The sequence below is a fragment of the Nerophis ophidion genome, linkage group LG10 (assembly GCF_033978795.1).
Source record: "Nerophis ophidion isolate RoL-2023_Sa linkage group LG10, RoL_Noph_v1.0, whole genome shotgun sequence".
Taxonomy (NCBI): domain Eukaryota; kingdom Metazoa; phylum Chordata; class Actinopteri; order Syngnathiformes; family Syngnathidae; genus Nerophis; species Nerophis ophidion.
Window position 1 is genome coordinate 31464921 of NC_084620.1, and position 22170 is coordinate 31487090.

The following is a 22170-nucleotide window of genomic DNA, read 5'->3' on the forward strand; positions in this document are numbered from 1 at the left end:
TCTCAGTAGTAAGCATTACGTCTCTGGCTTCCCTCTTGTTGCCCTCGCCCTTGTTCACCATGTCCTTTTGTCTTTTTGACTCATGTCCCTTGTTTCCCTCGCAGTACCCGTCTTATTCCGTGTGCTCGCTCTGTGCTTTGACCTCCATCTGGGTTTTGGACTGCCCCCTTCGATCCTCGACCCTTGTCTGGACACGGACTTTGTCACTTCTCTCCTGCCTGTCCCTGGACTTCCTTTGTGCCTCGCCCTCTTGGACTGATGAAGACTTCATCCTTCACACACGTACAACATCCTCCGGTATTATTTACACGGTTAATTCCACACTTAGTGCTGTAACCAACATGTAGAGTAGCATACACCTCCCACACAATCATCAAAGGTTACAATAAACCTGGTGACCTGAGTTCCTTCGTAGTGTCGTCTCCTTCCACCCCTTACGTACATAAAAGATACAACTATTTGTAAATATCAATCAGACTTCAGGAAACAGCACAGCACTATCACTGCTACAGTGAAAGTGGTAAAATACATCATTGTAGCGCTTGATAAAATAAAACAGTACTGTGCCTCACTTTTTATTGATCCCTCCAAAGTGTTTGACTCCGTAGACCATGCTATTTTAAAATGCAGGCTGTTTTTAATTGGACTGTCAGAACATACGGAAACTATTTAGAAAACAGGACCCAGTGTATTAAATACGAGAGCATTTGTTCGGAATGTATCACTGTTCATAAAGGGGTGTGTGTCACGATTGGGTCGCATGGTAATGCGCGAATCATTTTCCCAGGATGCAGATGGAACTCCAGAGGCATTGTGCAGGTAGGAAAATGCTTTATTGTCCATAAATGAGTCAGGAATATAAATCAATCAATCAATCAATGTTTACTTATATAGCCCTAAATCACTAGTGTCTCAAAGGGCTGCACAAACCACTACGACATCCTCGGTAGGCCCACATAAGGGCAAGGAAAACTCACACTCAGTGGGACATCGGTGACAATAATGACTCAGTGGGACGTCGGTGACAATGATGACTATGAGAACCTTGGAGAGGAGGAAAGCAATGGATGTCGAGCGGGTCTAACATGATACTGTGAAAAGTTCAATCCATAATGGAACCAACACAGTCGCGAGAGTCCAGTCTAAAGCGAATCCAACACAGCAGCGAGAGTCCCGTTCACAGCGGAGCCAGCAGGAAACCATCCCAAGCGGAGGCGGATCAGCAGCGCAGAGATGTCCCCAGCCGATACACAGGCAAGCAGTACATGGCCACCGGACCGGACCGGACCCCCTCCACAAGGGAGAGTGGGACATAGAAGAAAAAGAAAAGAAACGGCAGATCAACTGGTCTAAAAAGGGAGTTTATTTAAAGGCTAGAGTATACAAATGAGTTTTAAGGTGAGACTTAAATGCTTCTACTGAGGTGGCATCTCGAACTGTTACCGGGAGGGCATTCCAGAGTACTGGAGCCCGAACGGAAAACGCTATATAGCTCGCAGACTTTTTTTGGGCTTTGGGAATCACTAATAAACCGGAGTCCTTTGAACGCAGATTTCAAGCCGGGACATATGGTACAATACAATCGGCAAGATAGGATGGAGCTAGATCGTGTAGTATTTTATACGTAAGTAGTAAAACCTTAAAGTCACATCTTAAATGCACAGGAAGCCAGTGCAGGTGAGCCAGTACAGGAGTAATGTGATCAAACTTTCTTGTTCTTGTCAAAAGTCTAGCAGCCGCATTTTGTACCAACTGTAATCTTTTAATACTAGACATGGGGAGACCCGAAAATAATACGTTACAGTAGTCGAGGCGAGACGTAACAAACGCATGGATAATGATCTCAGCGTCTTTAGTGGACAGAATGGAGCAAATTTTAGCGATATTACGGAGATGAAAGAAGGCCGTTTTAGTAACGCTGTTAATGTGTGCCTCAAAGGAGAGAGTTGGGTCGAAGATAATACCCAGATTCTTTACCGTGTCGCTTTGTTTAATTGTTTGGTTGTCAAATGTTAGAGTTGTATTATTAAATAGAGTTCGGTGTCTAGCAGGACCGATAATCAGCATTTCCGTTTTTTTGGCGTTGAGTTGCAAAAAGCGTGCGGACATTCATTGTTTAATTTCATTAAGACACGCCTCCAGCTGACTACAATCCGGCGTGTTGGTCAGCTTTAGGGGCATGTAGAGTTGGGTGTCATCAGCATAACAGTGAAAGCTAATACCGTATTTGCGTATGATGTCACCTAGCGGCAGCATGTAGATGCTGAAGAGTGCAGGGCCAAGGACCGAACCCTGGGGAACTCCACACGTTACCTTAACGTAGTCCAAGGTCACATTGTTATGGGAGACACACTGCATCCTATCAGTAAGATAAGAGTTAAACCAAGACAGGGCTAAGTCTGACATACCAATTCGTGTTTTGATACGTTCTAATAAAATATTATGATCGACAGTATCGAAAGCAGCGCTAAGATCGAGGAGCAGCAACATAAATGACGCATCAGAATCCATCGTTAGCAATAGATCATTAGTCATTTTAGCGAGGTGTGTCTCCGTGGAGTGATTTGCCCTGAAACCGGATTGAAAGGTTTCACATAGATTGTTAGACGCTAAGTGTTCATTTAACTGCTCCGCAACAATTTTTTCAAGGATTTTTGAAATAAAGGGAAGGTGAGACACCAGTCGGTAGTTTACCATGAGGTCAGGATCGAGGTTAGGTCTTTTAAGAAGAGGATGAATAACCACTTTTTTGAATGCTAGGGGAACAGTGCCCAAGGAGAGTGATAAGTTTATAATATTTAGCACTGATGGACCTAATAATACAAAGAGCTCCTTGATCAGTTTCCCAGGAAGAGGGTCAAGTAAACATGTTGTTTGTTTTATTCCATTTACACGTTGTAACAATTCCTCTAATGTTATTTCCTCAAAACGAGAGAAACTATTTTGGAGGGCAGTATCCGCCGTATATACCATCGTATCAGTGTTAATAGAACCCCGTTGTAGCTGGGACGCATTGTCTTTAATCTCCTTTCTAATGACTTCAATTTTCTCACTAAAGAATTGCATAAAGTCATCAGCTGAGTGGGTTGAGCTACTGGAAGGGGTCCCTTGTTGGGTTAGCGATGCTACCGTACTAAACAAAAATTTAAGATCGTTTTTATTACGGTGGAGGAGATTTGAGTAATATTTAGCTTTAGCTAAGGTAAGCATGTGTTTATAAGTTATTAAACCATCACTCCATGCTTGATGGTGCACCTCAAGTTTAGTCGTGCGCCATTTGCGTTCCAGCTTTCTACATAATAATTTCTGAGCTCTAGTTTCTTCTGTAAACCACGGGGTGCGCTTTTTTGGAGCCTTTTTTTAACTTTAGCTGTGCTATGTTATCAATGGTTTCGCGCAGGGCGTCGTTAAAGTTGTTAGTGAGGTTATAAATAGAGCCCACATACTTTGGGAATGGTGCCATTACCGAGGGCAGTAGGTCAGCAAGAGTGGTCGTTGTGGTTGTATTAATGTTGCGGCTGCTATAGCAGTTATTATTATTATTAGTTTGCCGAACATGCGTCTGAACCATCCATCATCTTCCGCTTATCCGAGGTCGGGTCGCGGGGGCAACAGCCTAAGCAGGGAAACCCAGACTTCCCTCTCCCCAGCCACTTCGTCTAGCTCTTCCCGGGGGATCCCGAGGCGTTCCCAGACCAGCCGGGAGACATAGTCTTGCCAACGTGTCCTGGGTCTTCCCCGTGGCCTCCTACCGGTTGGACGTGCCCTAAACACCTCCCTAGGGAGGCGTTTGGGTGGCATCCTGACCAGATGCTCGAACCACCTCATCTGGCTCCTCTCGATGTGAAGGAGCAGCGGCTTTACTTTGAGCCCCTCCCGGATGGCAGAGCTTCTCACCCTATCTCTAAGGGAGAGCCCCGCCACACGGCGGAGGAAACTCATTTCGGCCGCTTGTACCCGTGATCTTATCCTTTCGGTCATGACCCAAAGCTCATGACCATAGGTGAGGATGGGAACGTAGATCGACCGGTAAGTTGAGAGCTTTGCCTTCCGGCTCAGCTCCTTCTTCACCACAACGGATCGGTACAACGTCCGCATTACTGAAGACGCCGCACCGATCCGCCTGTCGATCTCACGATCCATGAATTGATTAACGTGGACCCTGACTTAAACAAGTTGAAAAACTTATTCGGGTGTTACTATTTAGTGGTCAATTGTACGGAATATGTACTGTACTGTGCAATCTACTAATAAAAGTATCAATCAATCAATCAATCAATCCACTCTTCCCTCACTCGTGAACAAGACTCCTAGGTACTTGAACTCCTCCACTTGGGGCAGGGTCTCCTCCCCAACCCGGATATGGCATTCCACCCTTTTCCGGGCGAGAACCATGGACTCGGACTTGGAGGTGCTGATTCTCATTCCGGTCGCTTCACACTCGGCTGCGAACCAATCCAGCGAGAGATGAAGATCCCGGTCAGATGAAGCCATCAGGACCACATCATCTTCAAAAAGCAGAGAACTAATCCTGCGGTTACCAAACCGGAACCCCTCAACGCCTCGACTGCGCCTAGAAATTATGTCCATAAAAGTTATGAACAGAATCGGTGACAAAGGACAGCTTTGGCGGAGTCCAACCCTCACTGGAAATGTGTTCGACTTACTGCCAGCAATGCAGACCAAGCTCTGGCACTGATCGTACAGGGAACGGACCGCCACAATAAGACAGTCCGATACCCCATACTCTCTGAGCACTCCCCACAGGACTTCCCGAGGGACACGGTCGAATGCCTTCTCAAAGTCCACAAAGCACATGTAGACTGGTTGGGCAAACTCCCATGCACCCTCAAGAACCCTGCCGAGAGTATAGAGCTGGTCCACAGTTCCACGACCAGGACGAAAACCACACTGTTCCTCCTGTATCCGAGGTTCGACTATCCGACATAGCCTCCTCTCCAGTACACCTGAATAAACCTTACCGGGAAGGCTGAGGAGTGTGATCCCACGATAGTTGGAACACACCCTCCGGTCCCCCTTCTTAAAGAGAGGAACCACCACCCCGGTCTGCCAATCCAGAGGTACCGCCCCCGATGTCCACGCAATGCTGCAAAGTCTTGTCAACCAAGACAGCCCCACAGCATCCAGAGCCTTAAGGAACTCCGGGCGGGTCTCGTCCACCCCTGGGGCCTTGCCACCGAGGAGCTTTTTAACTACCTCAGCGACCTCAGCCCCAGAAATAGGAGAGTCCACCACAGATTCCCCAGGCACTGCTTCCTCATAGGAAGACGTGTTGGTGGGATTGAGGAGGTCTTCGAAGTATTCCTTCCACCTATCCACAACATCCGCAGTTGAGGTCAGCAGAACACCATCCGCACCATACATGGTGTTGATAGTGCACTGCTTCCCCTTCCTGAGGCGGCGGATTGTGGTCCAGAATCGCTTCGAAGCCGTCCGGAAGTCGTTTTCCATGGCTTCCCCGAACTCCTCCCATGTCCGAGTTTTTGCCTCCGCGACCGCTGAAGCTGCACACCGCTTGGCCTGTCCGTACCTGTCCACTGCCTCCGGAGTCCTATGAGCCAAAAGGACCCGATAGGACTCCTTCTTCAGCTTGACGGCATCCCTCACCGCTGGTGTCCACCAAGGGGTTTTATGATTGCCGCCCCGACAGGCACCAACTACCTTGCGGCCACAGCTCCGATCTGCTGCCTCGACAATAGAGGTGCGGAACATGGTCCACTCGGACTCAATGTCCAGCACCTCCCTCGTGACATGTTCAAAGTTCTTCCGGAGGTGGGAATTGAAACTTTGTCTGACAGGAGACTCTGCCAGACGTTCCCAGCAGACCCTCACAATGCGTTTGGGCCTCCCAGGTCTGTCCGGCATCCTCCCCCACCATCGCAGCCAACTCACCACCAGGTGGTGATCGGTAGAAAGCTCCGCCCCTCTCTTCACCCGATTGTCCAAAACATGAGGCCGCAAATCCGATGACACAACTACAAAGTCGATCATGGAACTGCGGCCTAGGGTGTCCTGGTGCCAAGTGCACATATGGACACCCTTATGTTTGAACATGGTGTTTGTTATGGACAAACTGTGACGAGCACAAAAGTCCAATAACAAAACACCACTCGGGTTCAGATCCGGGCGGCCATTCTTCCCAATCACGCCTCTCCAGGTTTCACTGTCGTTGCCAACGTGAGCGTTGAAGTCTCCCAGTAGGACAAGGGAATCACCAGGGGGAGCACTTTCCAGTACTCCCTCGAGTGTTCCCAAAAAGGGTGGGTACTCTGAACTGCTGTTTGGTGCATAAGCACAAACAACAGTCAGGACCCGTCCCCCCACCCGAAGGCGGAGGGAGGCTACCCTTTCGTCCACCGGGTTGAACTCCAACGTACAGGCTTTGAGCCGGGGAGAAACAAGAATTGCCACCCCAGCCCGTCGCCTCTCACTGCCGGCAACGCCAGAGTGAAAGAGGGTCCAATCCCTCTCGAAAGAAGTGGTTCCAGAGCCCTTGCTGTGCGTCGAAGTGAGTCCGACTATATCCAGCCGGAATTTCTCGACTTCGCGCACTAGCTCAGGCTCTTTCCCCCCCAGTGACGTGACGTTCCACGTCCCAAGAGCTACTTTCTGTAGCCGAGGATCGGACCGCCCAGCTCACATTGCACCCGACCTCTATGGCCCCTGCTATGGGTGGTGAGCCCATTGGAGGGGTGACCCACGTTGCCTCTTCGGGCTGTGCCCGGCCGGGCCCCATGGGAACAGGCCCGGCCACCAGGCGCTCGCCATCGTGCCCCACCTCCGGGCCTGGCTCCAGAGGGGGGCCCCGGTGACCCGCGTCCGGGCAAGGGAAATCTAGGTCCATGATTTTTCTTCTTCATAAAGGTCTTCGAGCTGCTCTATGTCTGATGCCTCACCTAGAACCTGCTTGCCTTGGGAGACCTACCAGGGGGCTTTATGCCCCCGGACAACATAGCTCCTAGGATCATTGGGACACGCAAACTCCTCTACCACGATAAGGTTGCAGCTCAGAGATGAGATGCGTCTGAACCTCGAATTTTATAAGGTAATGCGTCTGAACCTCGAATTTTATAAGGTAATGATCGGACAATACTTTAGTATACGGGAGTATCGTAACTTTGAAAACGGTGATACCCCTGACAAGCACTAGGTCTATCGTATTACCATTGCGATGCGTGGGTTCATTTATTTTTTGTGTGAGACCACAGCTATCAATTATAGTCTGGAGCGCTACGCACGGTGGGTCCGATGGGGTATTCATATGGATATTAAAGTCCCCCATTATGATTATATTATCGGCGTGTGTCACTAGATCAGCAACGAACTCTGAGAATTCATTGATAAAGTCCGAATAGGGCCCTGGGGGGCGGTAGATAACAGCCAGGTGTAGAGGCAGCGTTGTGACAGACCTCATAGTAAGCACCTCAAACGATTTATATTTATTATTTATGTTAGGACTAAGGTTAAAGTTTTCGATGTATATTAGTGCGACCCCCCCCACCCCTTTTAAGCGGACGGGCAATATGTGCATGTGTAAAGTTAGGAGGACATGCCTCATTTAGCGCAAAAAAGTTGTTTGGTTTAAGCCAGGTTTCGCTGAGACCGATGACGTTAAGATTGTTGTCTCTGATAATATCATTAACTAATAACGTTTTGGGAGACAATGATCTTATGTTTAAAAAACCTATATTAAATAAACAGAATAGCATGCCGATTACACAGGAAGCTATGGCAAAGCTAACGGAGAAGCTGCATAAAGAAAACACGAGCAAAGAAGCAAAAATCCTCAAATGTAACTGTTGCATGAAGCAAACAAGACAGCCAGACTGAGGGTGGCGAAAAGCAGAAATAGGTAGCTGTCTGATTAGTGCCCAGAAGCAGGTAAGCGTCCCAAACACTAAGGTGAAACTAATCAGCACCTTTAGAGACCAAGAACACACAACCCTAGGGGTGCTGAAACAGAACAAATAGTCTTTAACTAAACAAAACATTATCCGGGCAACAATCATGACAGTATACCCCCCTAAGGACAGATCCAAGATGTCCCCAGAAAAAAAACTATGAAAAAGTTAAAAAGTAACGGGAGGGCAGGAGAGGACTTGGTGGTGGGTCCCCAGGCCAAGTGTCCCTGAATCCACCAGGGACGAGTCAGGTGGCGGCGGCGAGTCGAACACCACTGCAGCAGGTGAGGCGGGCGACCACAGAACGGCGGTCAACAAGGCCAAGTGCTGCTGTTAACGCAAAGGGCGGCCATGAATTGGCCACTGAGGGAGCCGCGTACAGAAACCTGATGGCTGCTTGTGCGGCATGCCAGCCGGAGGTCGCGGTGGCGACGATGCTTGAGACGAGGACGGCCTTGTGGGACGGCCTGCCGGAGAGGAGGATGAGTGAGGTGCCTCAAACTCCCTTGGTGGTGTCCACGCTTGACGGGAATGTCATAGAAGTGGTGCATGAATATAAATACATTGGGGTTTTAATTGATGACTTTCTCACTTTCAAACCGTTTATTGATAAACTGGTGAAGAAACTTAAACTTAAATTGGGGTTTTTCTCCTATAATTAGATATGTTTTTTCTTTAGATGTAAAAAGTGCTTTGTCTCTGCCACATTTTTCATCTGTGCTAGCTCATAATGATCTTTTTTATATGAATGCTAGTTGTTCCTGTCTCTGTTTACCATTCTTTTTTGAGGTTCATCACAAACTGTATAGCCATGACTGTGACTTTTACTCTCTGTCCACTAGGAGACAGTGTAACTGTTACAATTTTTATTACAAGGCTCTTCTGGGACTAATACCCCATTACATTTGTACATTAATTACTCAGAGATCCAACGATCAGAAATTCCTCTCTTTCCTTTTACTCGCACTGAGATGGGGGGGAAAGCTTTTGTCTACATACTGTAGCTCCTTGTGCCTGGAACATGCTACAAAGAGACTGGAAGCTGACTGAATTTGTATCCTTAAATGTTTTTAAATCTAAACTTACAGCATTTGAAGGAGGCTCAGTTATCAATGACGGTTTTACTTGATGTCCATCCTGTCATTTTATTGTGTAATGTGAATGTAATTTTAAGTGCAACTTTGCTGCCTATTGGCCAGGACTCCCTTTAAGAAGAGGTTTTTAATTGCAATGGTATTGTTTCCTGGTTAAATAAAGGTTAAATAAAATAAATAAATAAATAAAAACAGTCCTGTATGGCCTGCTAAAGTCGAGGTAATTACTAGCAGAGACACTATCTTAAACACTCAGAATCAGTATGGAGAAGATAGCAATGGAAGACCACAAACATAACAAATGTAAGAAATTAAACACACTTTTAAAGACAGAACAAAAGATTCTGTTCAAATAATGTACAACCAGTTTATTGTTTAATGATTAAGTAAACATTTGCAATACATTTATCGCTTAATGGAAATGATAAGTGTAGGCTCCTGGTTAACATGTACAACCATCTCATTGTTTAACGATTAAGTCAACATTTGCCATAACTTTATTGCTTAATGGAAATGATAAGTGCGGGCTACCAAGGTAATACAGTTTATTTGAGGGATTGTTTTGAAAGGCAACAAACAGAGAAAGAGATGGAAAATTGCCTGTGTGACTTCATTAGGCACAGCTGGATCTTCATATGATAAAAACCACATCCAAGATATTGACAACAATAATAATGCCTATACTTAACGTTTGCAACCGCAGCGAGTGATACAAAACGTATGAGTTTTCATACATATATATATATATGTATATGTCTTGATTGGATTATCCGGAGAATAGTGCTCGATACCGTGGTAGAGCGCAATATGTAGGTGTGGGAAAAAATCACAAGACTACTTCATCTCTACAGATCTGTTTCATGAGGGGTTCCCTCAATCATCAGGAATTTTTTTTTTTTCTGATGATTGAGGGAACCCCTCATGAAACAGATCTGTAGAGATGAAGTAGTCTTGTGATTTTTTCCCACACCTACATATATATATATATATATATATTTATACGAAAACACATATATATCGAGATGAACCCCTTGTTGTAGCTGTGAGTGCACATTCATCACTTGTGTGACAGCTATTTTCTTGGGCACAAGAGCATGAGAGCTTCCCTTTATTTTTGCAGAAATAGCAAAAGAGCTCAGTAATGCCCGGAAAAACACTAGCAATTTCAGGCTAAATTCAAACCCACATTCGTGTGGCTTTTTGGGGATCAATGGTGCACACAGAATGGAGAATTTCCAGAGATAAAAGTGGAGAAGGAACGGCAACATTTGTGCGCTAAACATCACATTAAATTGTCTAATCAAATGTACTGTCCTCTAAAGAGAGTTGATTTCATTCAGGCTGCACTTTGCCGCTTTAAAGCCATTCCATTCCTTCAATCGAACATTGCGACGGCGCTGTGCCACTTTAATGGAGCCCCCGTGTGTGTAATCATCTGCTGTAGCTCGATTGTAAATGATTTTCAGGCATTGGCTGGGGACTGGATTTTAGCAGCGGAGTCGTCTTTTTGTCAGGATGAAGCTAAAATCCCAGTGGACAGGAATGGAACTCAAAGAGACAAATATTGTCAGCAGAGAGGTTGGGAAAAGCTTGACGGAGTGACAGTGATTCAGGTGAGGGATGGAGGGTGTGGGGGGTAGACTGGAGTGAGGCCGCGATCCATTTTAATGAAGCCCTCAGTGACTTTGACAAGGTGACACTGGTGGGAGAGTGACACAGGCGACGTGACGCTTACTTCTACAAGCCTGATGGTCCCGAAGTGCACTGATACGTCTTGTCAACACCCTTACTCCCCGTCGCTTGTTATAAGACACCAGCCTCTTGTTCTTTTTAAACCTTTGAAATAGTACCTTTAAAAAGGTCCCATGTTGTAATAATTCATTCCATCAATCAATCAAAGTTGACTGATATAGCCCTAAATCAGGAGTGTCTCAAAGGGCTGCACAAGCCACAACGACATCCTCGGCTCAGATCCCACATCAGGGCAAGAAAAAAGTCAACCAAATGGATTGACAAAGAGAAACCTTGGAGGGGAGCAGATGTGGGGACCCCCCTTCCCCGGGCGACCAGTGCAATAGACGTTGAGTGGATCGAGTTAATAATGTGAGAGTCCAGTCCATAGTGGATCTAACGTAATAGTGGGGCCAGCAGGGGATCATCTTGAGTGGAGACATGTCAGCAGCGCAGAAACGTCTCCAACTGATGCACAGAGGAGTGGTCCACGCTGGGTGGAACACTCTCTGTTCGATTCGGTGACCACAATCTGTGGCCACCGAATCTGTGCCCCCTGACCCCTTTCCACAGAGCAAAAAAAATAAACGGCAGATCAACTGGTCTAAAAGGGGGGTCTATTTAAAGGCTAGAGTATACAATTGAGTTTTAAGATGGGACTTAAATGCTTCCAATTAGGTAGACAAAAATTGTTGTTGTTTTTTTACAAATTAAAAAAAAAGACTCCCAGTGCCACTGTAGAAATGTAGACAATTTACCTCTACAGTACTACCTCCGCTTACAAACTTAATTGGTTCTGTAGTGGAGCTCAAAATTTGTATATCAAATCAATCATGAAAAAAAATATTTTAGGAAAAGAAAATACAAACAACTAATAAAAGTAACTAATTGCATGGACTGATAATTTTACTTGTTAAGACATCCTAAATTAAGATTTTAACATCAGGGGTGTTCATTTATTTTTTGACAAAAGCAATAATTTTGACCAAAAAAACAGGTAAAAAACAAAGGTCCGCTCTGGAGGACACTGATTTTTCAGGAAAAACTTAATACTCTTGTCATATTTGACTGTCATTTTTGCAGAAGATCCTTAAGAACTATAAATATCTTCCTAAGAACAAGGGTCCTCTACAGTGGACATTTGTGTTCTTGCATAACAATGCTGTTTTTTTAATTTAACATCCATCCATTTTCTGCCTCTTGTCCCTTTCAGGGTCGTGGGGGATGCTAGGGCCTGTCTCGGCTGCATTCGGGCGAGGGGCAGGCAGCGCCCTGGATAGGTCGCCACCTCATCGCAGGGTGTGTGTGGGTATATATATATATCAGTGACGTGCTGTCAGGGGAGGCAAGTGAGGCAGTGCCTCACCTGCCACCAGATGGCTTAACCATGAGATGTTCCAAAACAAAGTAATAAAATAAAATAGGTTTTAATATTTACATTCTGGTTTATGCTTTCTATGGGATTTTGGTGTGGTTCCTGTATATTTTGATAATTTTCATGGTAAAAATCGCGGAAATTCCATGTTTCCTGAAAAAAAAAAAAAATGCAGCAGACAAGAAATGAGGCAGACACAGGTGGTGCCTCCACGACTACACACAGTGTGTATTGGGCGTGTGCATGCAAGGGTGTGCATGCTTGTTGCTACGGGGAAAAGGCAGGTCATGAGGCAGCAAGTACCTCTGCTTCACGGTAGGGGGCGATGCATTGTCAACTTGCAGTTAAATGCCTCTGCAGTACTCTGACTCGCCACACTGGGAGAAGTGGGGGCGCTCAAGCTAGCAGACACAGGTCTCTACAGTGAAAGCCAGCATTTTTTTATTTTCTTTTTTTTTAACTGTATTTATAACAAACATGGAATTTAGTAAACCAGCGTTTGTGGGTGTTTTTTGTCGGATGCAAAAATATTGTTTAATTTCTTGGAATGAAATTGAATTTAATGAATGTTTCTGCCAATATGGAGGATCATATACTGTATCCAAGATTAAATACTTCTCTAAACTGGACTTTAAAACAAAATGAATGCAATCATACAAGTATGTTTTCATGGAGGATAGCTATTGCTGCTTCAGATACAAATACAGAAAGGTAAGATACACTCACAATACTTGATTTATTTTGTTAAAAGCAAAAAGTATTTAATAACAACTTTATAAAATGCTTTTTGGACCCATTTATCATATCATAATATCATTATGAGAAGGTTTTTTTATGAAAGCGAATAACTCCCTTTTTTCCCCCTGTAACTTTAATGTGCAATCTAAATCAACAATGACGAGAGCGGCACATATGAATTTAAGTTAAAAAAAAGAAGAAAAAAACGCATGTATGCGTCACCTGGTGTTAGTTCACCGCACGTCACTTATATATATATATATATATATATATATATATATATATATATATATATATATATATATATATATATATAGAATAAATATCTTATTTGAATAGTTATTTTTTTATATTTTTAAACTAGAAGACAACACTATGATTATTCATGCTAAAATTAGGATTAGTTAATGACTAAAAATAAGTAAATAGCTCTAAAACTAGGGAAACTTCTAGAATTTTTTTTAAATCTTAGCAAAAGATTTTAAACGTAACTAAAATAAATAGACACGCTGTTAGAAAAGCCACTATTGTGCAATGAGCGGGTGATGCTGCCGTTTTCTGAGCCCAACAAGGATTCTTGCGCTTGACCAATAGCCACCATCTGCTTTTTTTTGTCAGATTCTGAGGTTGATATAATTATTGCAGAGCCTGTCAATGGATGCCAAAGTCCTTCAACAGCCTGTTGGTTGATGAAGCCACTAAACTTCCGAATCCCACTTCAGCTTGTTAGACTTTGGGCTTCCATCCTTGCTGCTGCTAGTCTGCGGTCAGGTCTGCAAAGGATGTTTCTTGTGTTTATAGGCCTCTTTGGTTAAGTCCTCCTTTCTGCTCTATGATGTTGACTGTCTTTACTGAAGGGAACCATAGTACCAGGTCTGGCCTAAGGGTGGTGGTTGCATTCTCAAGTGGAAACAGTTGTTGGACAATATCAACAAAGATCTCTCAATCCGGGGCCATGGTTAGCTGTCCAGCATCTGGTTTGGTAAGCGGATGGTTGGGCTTTTTCTGCCTCTCTTGGATGAATATTGGTGCTCTGGTGGTATTAGTTGCTTGCAGGGACAAGGAGTTGATTGTATCCCACTTGCTTTCAAGGGCTGCTGCCAGACTATTAGGGAACGGGTTGTTTCTCCAGATTTAGCAGTCTTGTGTGAGGCTGGTCTTACAACCGGTTCATATGTGTCCAAGAGTTACTGGGGTTGGGCATAGTGCGCAGGTTAGGTCCTCACCATACCACTTGTAAAGTTATTTTTTATTATTATTATTATATATAATATGTTAATATAATAATATTGTGACAATTGGTTTGAATCGAAAATTATGTTGAAAACAGGAATAGATTCTGAATGGAATCTAAACCCCAAGAATCAGAATCAAATCGACTTGTGTGTTGTGGTAAGAGTCCCAGTCCTACGACTAAGTATTATGCTACCTAGGCATTATTCCATCTATTTTTTTTTTGTACACTTTTAATAATTTATGAGAGTATGTTCATAACCCTGCGATGAGGTGGTGACTTGTCCAGGGTGTACACTGCCTTCCGCCCGATTGTAGCTGAGATAGGACCAGCGCCCCCCGCGACCCCAAAGGGAATAAGCGGTAGAAATGGATGGATGGATGTTCATAACCACGGAACATCATAACATAGAAATCTGTAACACAACGACTACCTGTCTATGCTAGGTATCAGCTAAAACAACGTAGCACTGGGGAAAAACTAAATTATCGAAAGTTTGCAGAGCTTCATTTTAAGAAAGTTGAAAGGATTCCTTTCGATTGAACTATACTGCTATATTTTCCAAGGATGAGCATACTGTATACTGAGGCTTCATATGAACAAACCCACACGGCAAAGTAACCATTGACTTCTCTTAAGGAGAATGTGCCATTAGTGACATATGGTCAAGAGCTATACTATATTTTTTTAACCATAGGGCGCAGCGCATTATAAGGCGCACTGCCGATGAGCGGGTCTATTTTCATACAAAAGGCGCACTAGATTCTAAGGCCCATTAAAAGGGGTCATATTAGGATTTTTTTTCTAAATGTAAAACACTTCCTTGTGGTTCTTGGGACACAATATTTGCATAGATTATATTTTCCAGATGATCTTCAAGTCGTTTTCTGACCGTCGCTTCAGAATGCGCAGTTATGTGGGCGGTCTTATTTACGTGACTGACCTTTGACAGCGTCTTCTCCCCGTCATCTTTGTTGTAGCGGTGTAGCGTGCAAGGACGGGTGTCTAAAAAGTGTCTGAAGATGGAGCTAACTGTTTTAATGACATTCAAACTTTACTTAAATCAATAACGGAGCAGCATTTCCTCATCCGTACCTCACTCGTGCGACAATAACGCCGGAAATGTCCCGTGAAAAAAAGGAACTCTCAAAAAACTAAAGTTCCATGGGTGAATTGTGTAAACACACTGAACCAGCAGTCTTTATCCCTTTCTTGGCAAGTCTACTCACAGATATAAGTGAGAACTTTACTCTCCATTATATTACAAATGGCATCAGCGGAGAATGAATGCCCCATAACAAGAAGATAGAGAAAACGAAGAAGCTCATCAACTACGGTGTCGGCACGGACTACAATGACTGAGGTATGCAGATCCAAAATAGATATTTTTGATCTTCCGATCCGATACCGATACTGGCCGATACTGGCCTATCTGAGCATGTATTAAAGTTTAAAGTTATTTAGCCTACTTAGTTGTCAGATTCATGTTGAAAAGGGTTTTAGTACTCTTGATAACAACTAACCAGCTGAATTAGGTGAGTTTAAATAATACACAATGGTTGGTATTCAAGGATAAACACAAAATTAAAAAAATTATACATGACAAACAGAGATGGCATCATTAAACAGTAAAAAAGTGAACAGTATAAAGTGCAAATAATGTTGTAAACATTATTTAAAAAAGCAAAACACACAAACAACCTGAGTGGGATAAAATGTCTAAAACTCAACATCAATACTTGCTCTTGAACAAGTGTAAACTTAAAAAAGACAAAAAAACTATCTACACACTCCTTTCAATTGTTTGCCCCAGTCAGGGGTGGGGGGTGGGGGCAAACAATTGAAGTCCACGCATAATGGGGAGATTATTTGTAACAAAGACGAGCACTTCAAGATGCTCATGTGTCAGCCTGCTCCTGTGTTCATCAACAATGAGTTCTAAAACGCCTCTCACTCTCAAGAGTCATTAAAATGTCTTACAACTTTACCACCACGCTTGACTTTATTGTGGCATGTTTTGCACTCCACCTCTTCATCTTTTTCGTTTTGTAGGGTAAAATAATCCCACACAGCTGACATTGTCACCGTAACTTTTAATTCATATGGCCGTCTTAACGGTTAGAACACAGACCTGTGGATGTGTTGAAGGTGTGCTGGAAAATGCGGAACGGAGCGTAGGGAGCAGCAGAAGAGTGGAATGTATTATTTAAATCGGTGCGTTGGAAAACAGGGACCGGGTTTTTTCTAAAAACTGGATCTGGATCGGCATTTTCCCATATCAGATCTGGACAACCCTAAATTGCAATGCCACTTTGTTTAATACCTCTAATATCACGATCAAATTAAAGGCAGGAATGATCTGAGGTTTATATAAATTTAAAGGTAACACCTCCATGTGGTAGTCTGATTACTCATTGTGTCAAGTGTCCAAATACTATCAGGTGTGTAGCAAAGCCTGCTGGCTCATCAGTGGCGGTATCATGTCCATGGGAAAGGAAGGATTTTTCTTTACAGGTCTTGAAAAGAAAACATTTGTGCGACCCTTTTTTCAAAAGTGGAGCAAACAAGTGATTAAATGATAGATTTTTCTCACATTTGGTGCTCATAAACAACATGTAAAGACACTTACAGTCGTGGTCAAAAGTTTACGTACACTTGTAAAGAACCTATTGTCATGGCTGTCTTGAGTTTCCAATAATTTCTACAACTCTTTTTTTCATGCGATAGAGTGATTGGAGCACATACATGTTGGTCACAAAAAAATCATGAAGTTTGGTTCCTATATGAATTTAATATGGGTCTACTGAAAATGTGACCAAATCTGCTTGATCAAAAGTATACATACAGCAATGTTAATATTTGGTTACATGTCCCTTGGCAAGTTTCACTGCAATAAGGCGCTTTTGGTAGCCACCCACAAGCTTTTGGCAAGCTTCTGGTTGAATGTTTGACCACTCCTCTTGACAAAATTGGTGCAGTGTAGCTACATCTGTTGGTTTTCTGACATGGATTTGTTTCTTCAGCATTGTCCTCACGTTTAAGTCAGGACTTTAAGAATGCACTTCTACAACCTTAATTATAGCCTGATTTAGCCTTCACCACTTTTGACATGTGTTTGGGGTCATTGTCCTGTTGGAACACCCAACTGCGCCCAAGACCCAACCTCCTCGGTGATTTGAAGTTGTCCCGAAGAATTTGGTGGTAATCCACCTTTTTTATTGTCCCCTTTACTCTCTGTAAAGCACCAGTTCCATTGGCAGCAAAACAGGCCCTGATTATAATACTACCACCACCATGCTTGACGGTTGGAATGGTGTTCCTGGGATTAAATGCCTCACCTTTTCTCCTCCAAACATATTGCTGGGTATTGTGGCGAAACAGCTTAAGTTTTGTTTCATCTGACCAAAGACCTTTCCTCCACAAGGTCTTGTCTTAGTCCATGTGATGTCAAATATTAACATTGCTGTATGTATACTTTTGACCCAGCAGATTTGGTCACATTTTCAGTAGACCCATAATAAATTCATTAAAAGAACCATACTTCATGAATGTTTTTTGTGACAAACAAGTATGTGCTCCAATCACTCTATCACAAAAAAAATAAGGATTGTAGAAATTATTGAAAACTCAAGACAGCCACGAAATTATGTTCTTTACAAGTGTATGTAAATGTTTGACCACGACTGTACATGTCTGCTAGAAAAACATCAATTAAAAAAAAAAAAAACACTTTTTAGGACTTTTAAGTTTTTTTCTTTGGATCCTTTCCTCTTTTATTTCAATTAAATCATAACCTCTCAAGAAAGCAGTGGTTGTCAAGTGAATCGACTCTTGTGGATGTTTAAATGAGATCTGAAGAATGGAAAAAAGGCAAAGAGAAGGAGCGGCTCGGGTTTTAGGGGGTGGAAGGGCATTTTTCCAGACAGACTTTGATCCATCACTTCAGCTCTGAACCTGAGCTGCTTGACAAAGCAAAGGGATTGAGATTCCTTCTCAGGCATCAGCTGTGGTTGGAGAGAAGCATAGCTAACAAGGCTGATCGCTCTCCAAATTGCTTTGCAAAGCACACGGAACAATAAAGACGAGGCTGATGGCACAATGTGGTTGCAGCTCTCGAGGAGGCGTGGGCAGAGAGTGAAGAGTGTAACTGAGAGGAGAGATCGAGTATAGGAACTTATGTACTTTCGAGTAAAACCAGTAAAATCCTTCCATCACTGTAATATCATTTCGCAATCTGCAACCTTTGCAAAATAATTCAAATACTAACAAATAACCAATGATCTTTTCTGATGTGGCTTTTTCTGATCTCAGCATCTTTTCGTCAGTTTAGATCAGTGGTTCTCAAATGGGGGTACGTGTACCCCTGGGGGTACTTGAAGGTATGTCAAGGGCAATATGAGATTTTTTTTTTTTAAATATTCTAAAAATAGCAACAATTAAAAAATCCTTTGTAAATATATTGATTGAATTATACTTCAACAAAATGTGAATTTAAGTTGATAAACTGTGAAAAGAAATACAACAATGCAATATTTAGTGTTGACAGCTAGATATTTTGTGGACATGTTCCATAAATATTGATGTTAAAGATTTCTTTTTTTGTGAAGAAATCTTTAAAATTAAGTTCATGAATCCAGATGGATCTCTATTACAATCCTCAAAGAGGGCACTTTAAGTTGATGATTACTTCTATGTGTAGAAATCTTTATTTATAATTGAATCACTTGTTTATTTTTCAACAAGTTTTTGGTTATTTTTATAACTTTTTTTCCAAAAAGTTCAAGAAAGACCACTACAAATGAGCAATATTTTGCACTGTTATACAATTGAATAAATCAGAAACTGATGACATAGAACTGTATTTTACTTCTTTATCTATTTTTTTCAACCAAAAATGTTTTGCTCTAATTAGGGGGTACTTGAATTAAAATAATGCTCACAGGGGGTACGTCACTGAAAAAAGGTTGAGAACCACTGGTTTAGATGAATCACCGATCCTAAATAATCTATCCTTACATTGAATAGAGTGGAGACTATTTGTCACGACCAATCTGTTGTACCAATCTTTTTTTCCATGCAATCACTTCTGGTAAGGGAGTACCAAAAAAACATGATTCAACAACAATAAACACAAACACAAAGACAGCCTCAGTATTTATTGGGCCAATCCTTTGTCTGCTGACCGCTGATGGTCAGCTCCCTTAAAGAGTTGTCACTTTTCTCTGCCCTTGAAGGTCACTAAGAAACTTATTTTCCCATTATGAACTTTTGCAGACTTTTACAAAAACCCAATTATAACATGAAACATCAAGACTCCTTGTAGTCGTTTTTTTTTCTTCAAATCCTATCTTACTGACCTTCGAGAAGTTTGGGATAATACAGAGCATAGTCTTAGACGCACAAATCATATCTGAACTGCACAGATGGACAATTTGTATGTTTACTTTCATTGTACTTCTTCTGCATAACTACAGCTGGGAAAAGTCAGCTACTTTTAGTCTCTCCATAAATGTTATTAAGTGCGACAGCCAAACGACTCTCACTATCAAGCAGTGCAGTTTTACACAGTAATTGTCTTTGGAATGGCAGGCTTTTACTACGTTTGATCAATGGTGTCAAAATTGTGGCTGGGTGGACGTTTGCGCCTCACCAGTGACGATTGCTCTGAGACTGCAAGGGAAGCTCAGCTTCAGGAAGTCGCATTAATGGTCAAAAGTATTTTATTTATTATTGGTTAGCTTCAGAATAACAATGTTATTAAAAAGAATAAGAGATGCACGCATTTAATTGTTGTAATCAGGGAAAGTCCAAATAAAAGGGGAGGCGTAGAATTCTCTTGTCAGAGCGTGGGACGACACTTTACAAGGGTACAGGTCTACGCGTTTCTCCTCATTGAGCTAAATTGAATCCAGTCTCTGTTTAATTCCTTGCTTCTTGTCTGTTTAATAGATGTCATCAGTGTTTGAACCCGACAGTTGTATTCGGTGTTAAAAATATTATATGGCTCTCACGGAAATACATTTTAAAATATTTGGCTTTCATGGCTCTCTCAGCCAAAAAGGTTACCGACCCCTGCAGTAGACGAAGGGATAGAGAAGAGCCAGTAAAATCAGGCAGGAAATACAGGAATGTAACAGTATTCACCACAAACCCTCTCCCTACTTAACAGAAGCCACTGAGCCGATTACCCTGTATTTTTCCGGAAAAACGTCGGTAAAACTGAGTAACTAGATCTGGATCAACAAGAGAGCAAGGAATGACGCTCGAGGGCACATCTTTCCATATCCACCAGGAACTGAAAACCCCTGCCCCTTCTTCTCAGGTCCAAAATTACCTTTACCGTAAATGCGAGATGGACATCGAAAGGCCTATGAGGAGAAGGAGGTACTTCGGGAAGGGTGTGTTCAATTGTAACCACAGACTTGAAGATAGACACATGGAACACAGGGTGTATACCGACGGCATCTAGGAGGTGCTGCTGTTGCAGATGATGCGCTCCACCACATATACTGTATTTACAATATATTGCCAAAACTATTTGGCCACCTACCTTGACCCACATATGAACTTGAAGTGCCATCCCATTCCTAACCCGTAGGGTTCAGTATGATGTGGGTCCACCTTTTGCAGCTATTACAGCTTCAACTCTTCTGGGAAGGCTGTCCGCAAGATTGCGGAGTGTGTTTCTTCCAAATTAGAATTAGTGAGGTCACACACTGTTGTTGGTCGAGAAGGCCTGGCTCTCTGTCTCTCTTCTAATTCATCCCAAATATGTTCTATCGGGTTCAGGTCATGACTCTGTGCAGGCCAGTCAAGTTCATCCACACCAGATTCTGTCATCCATGTCTTTATGGACCTTGCTTTGTACACTGGTGCACAGTCATCTTGGAAGAAGAAGGGGCCTGCTCCAAACTGTTTCCACAAGGTTGGGAGCATGGGATTGTCCAATATGTTTTGGTATCCTGGAGCATTCAGAGTCAATTTCACTGGAACAAAAGGGCAAAGCCCAACTCCCGAAATACAGACCCACACCATAATTCCTCCTGTACCGTTCTCTTGGTAACCTCCAAACCCAAACTCGTCCATCAGATTGCCAGATGGAAAAACGTGATTCATCACTCCATAGAAGGCGTCTCCACTGCTCTAGAGTCCAGTAGCGACGTGCTTTACACCACTGCATCCCATGCTTTGCATTGGACTTGGTGATGCATGTCTTAGATGATGCTGCTCGGCCATGAAAACCCAAGCTCTCTGCGAACTGTACGTGGGCTAATTGGAAGGTCACATGAAGTTTGGAGCTCCATAGCAACTGACTGTGCAGAAAGTCTTTAGTATCCGCTGACCCCTCTCTGTCAGTTTAAGTGGCCTACCACTTGGTGGCTGAGTTGTTGTTGTTCCCAAACTATTCATTGTTCTTATAATAAAGCAGACAGTTGACTTTGGAATATTTAGGAGCGAGAACATTTCACAACTAGATTTGTTGCACAGGTGGCATCCTATGACAGTTCCACACTGGAAATCACAGAGCTACTGAGAGCGGCCCATTCTTTCACAAATGTTTGTAGAAACAGTCTCCATGCCTAAGTGCTTGATTTTATACACCTGTGGGCCAAGTTATTATGATAATTTGGATGGGTGGCCAAATACTTTCTGTAATATAGTGTATATGTTGGAGTTTAGATGAATCTGTATGTAGTGTTAAGTCTTTGGTAAAAAACCATACCCTTTCTCCTTACCTGTATTCGGCTCCGAGAACTCTGTGACAATTAGCCACTGGATAATTGCACTAAGAGGTGGGGGACAGTGTAGCTCTGGAATTGTGCCAGGCCAGGCAAGCGGGAACGCAAACAGGAATGCAGGCGGTTGAAAACCGTAAGCAGGTTTTTGATGGTATAGACACAGTGTATGGTGGCTTCCAGGTCTTGGTTGGCCCACTGCGTCTGGCCAACCATCCGGCTGTGGATGGTAGCCGGAAGAGAGATTAGCCGTTTTATAAGTGGGCCAAAAAATACAAACTACATTTATACTAACAAGAAGCTAACAACCAAACTCAAAGTTCACTGAGTTTATACCCGT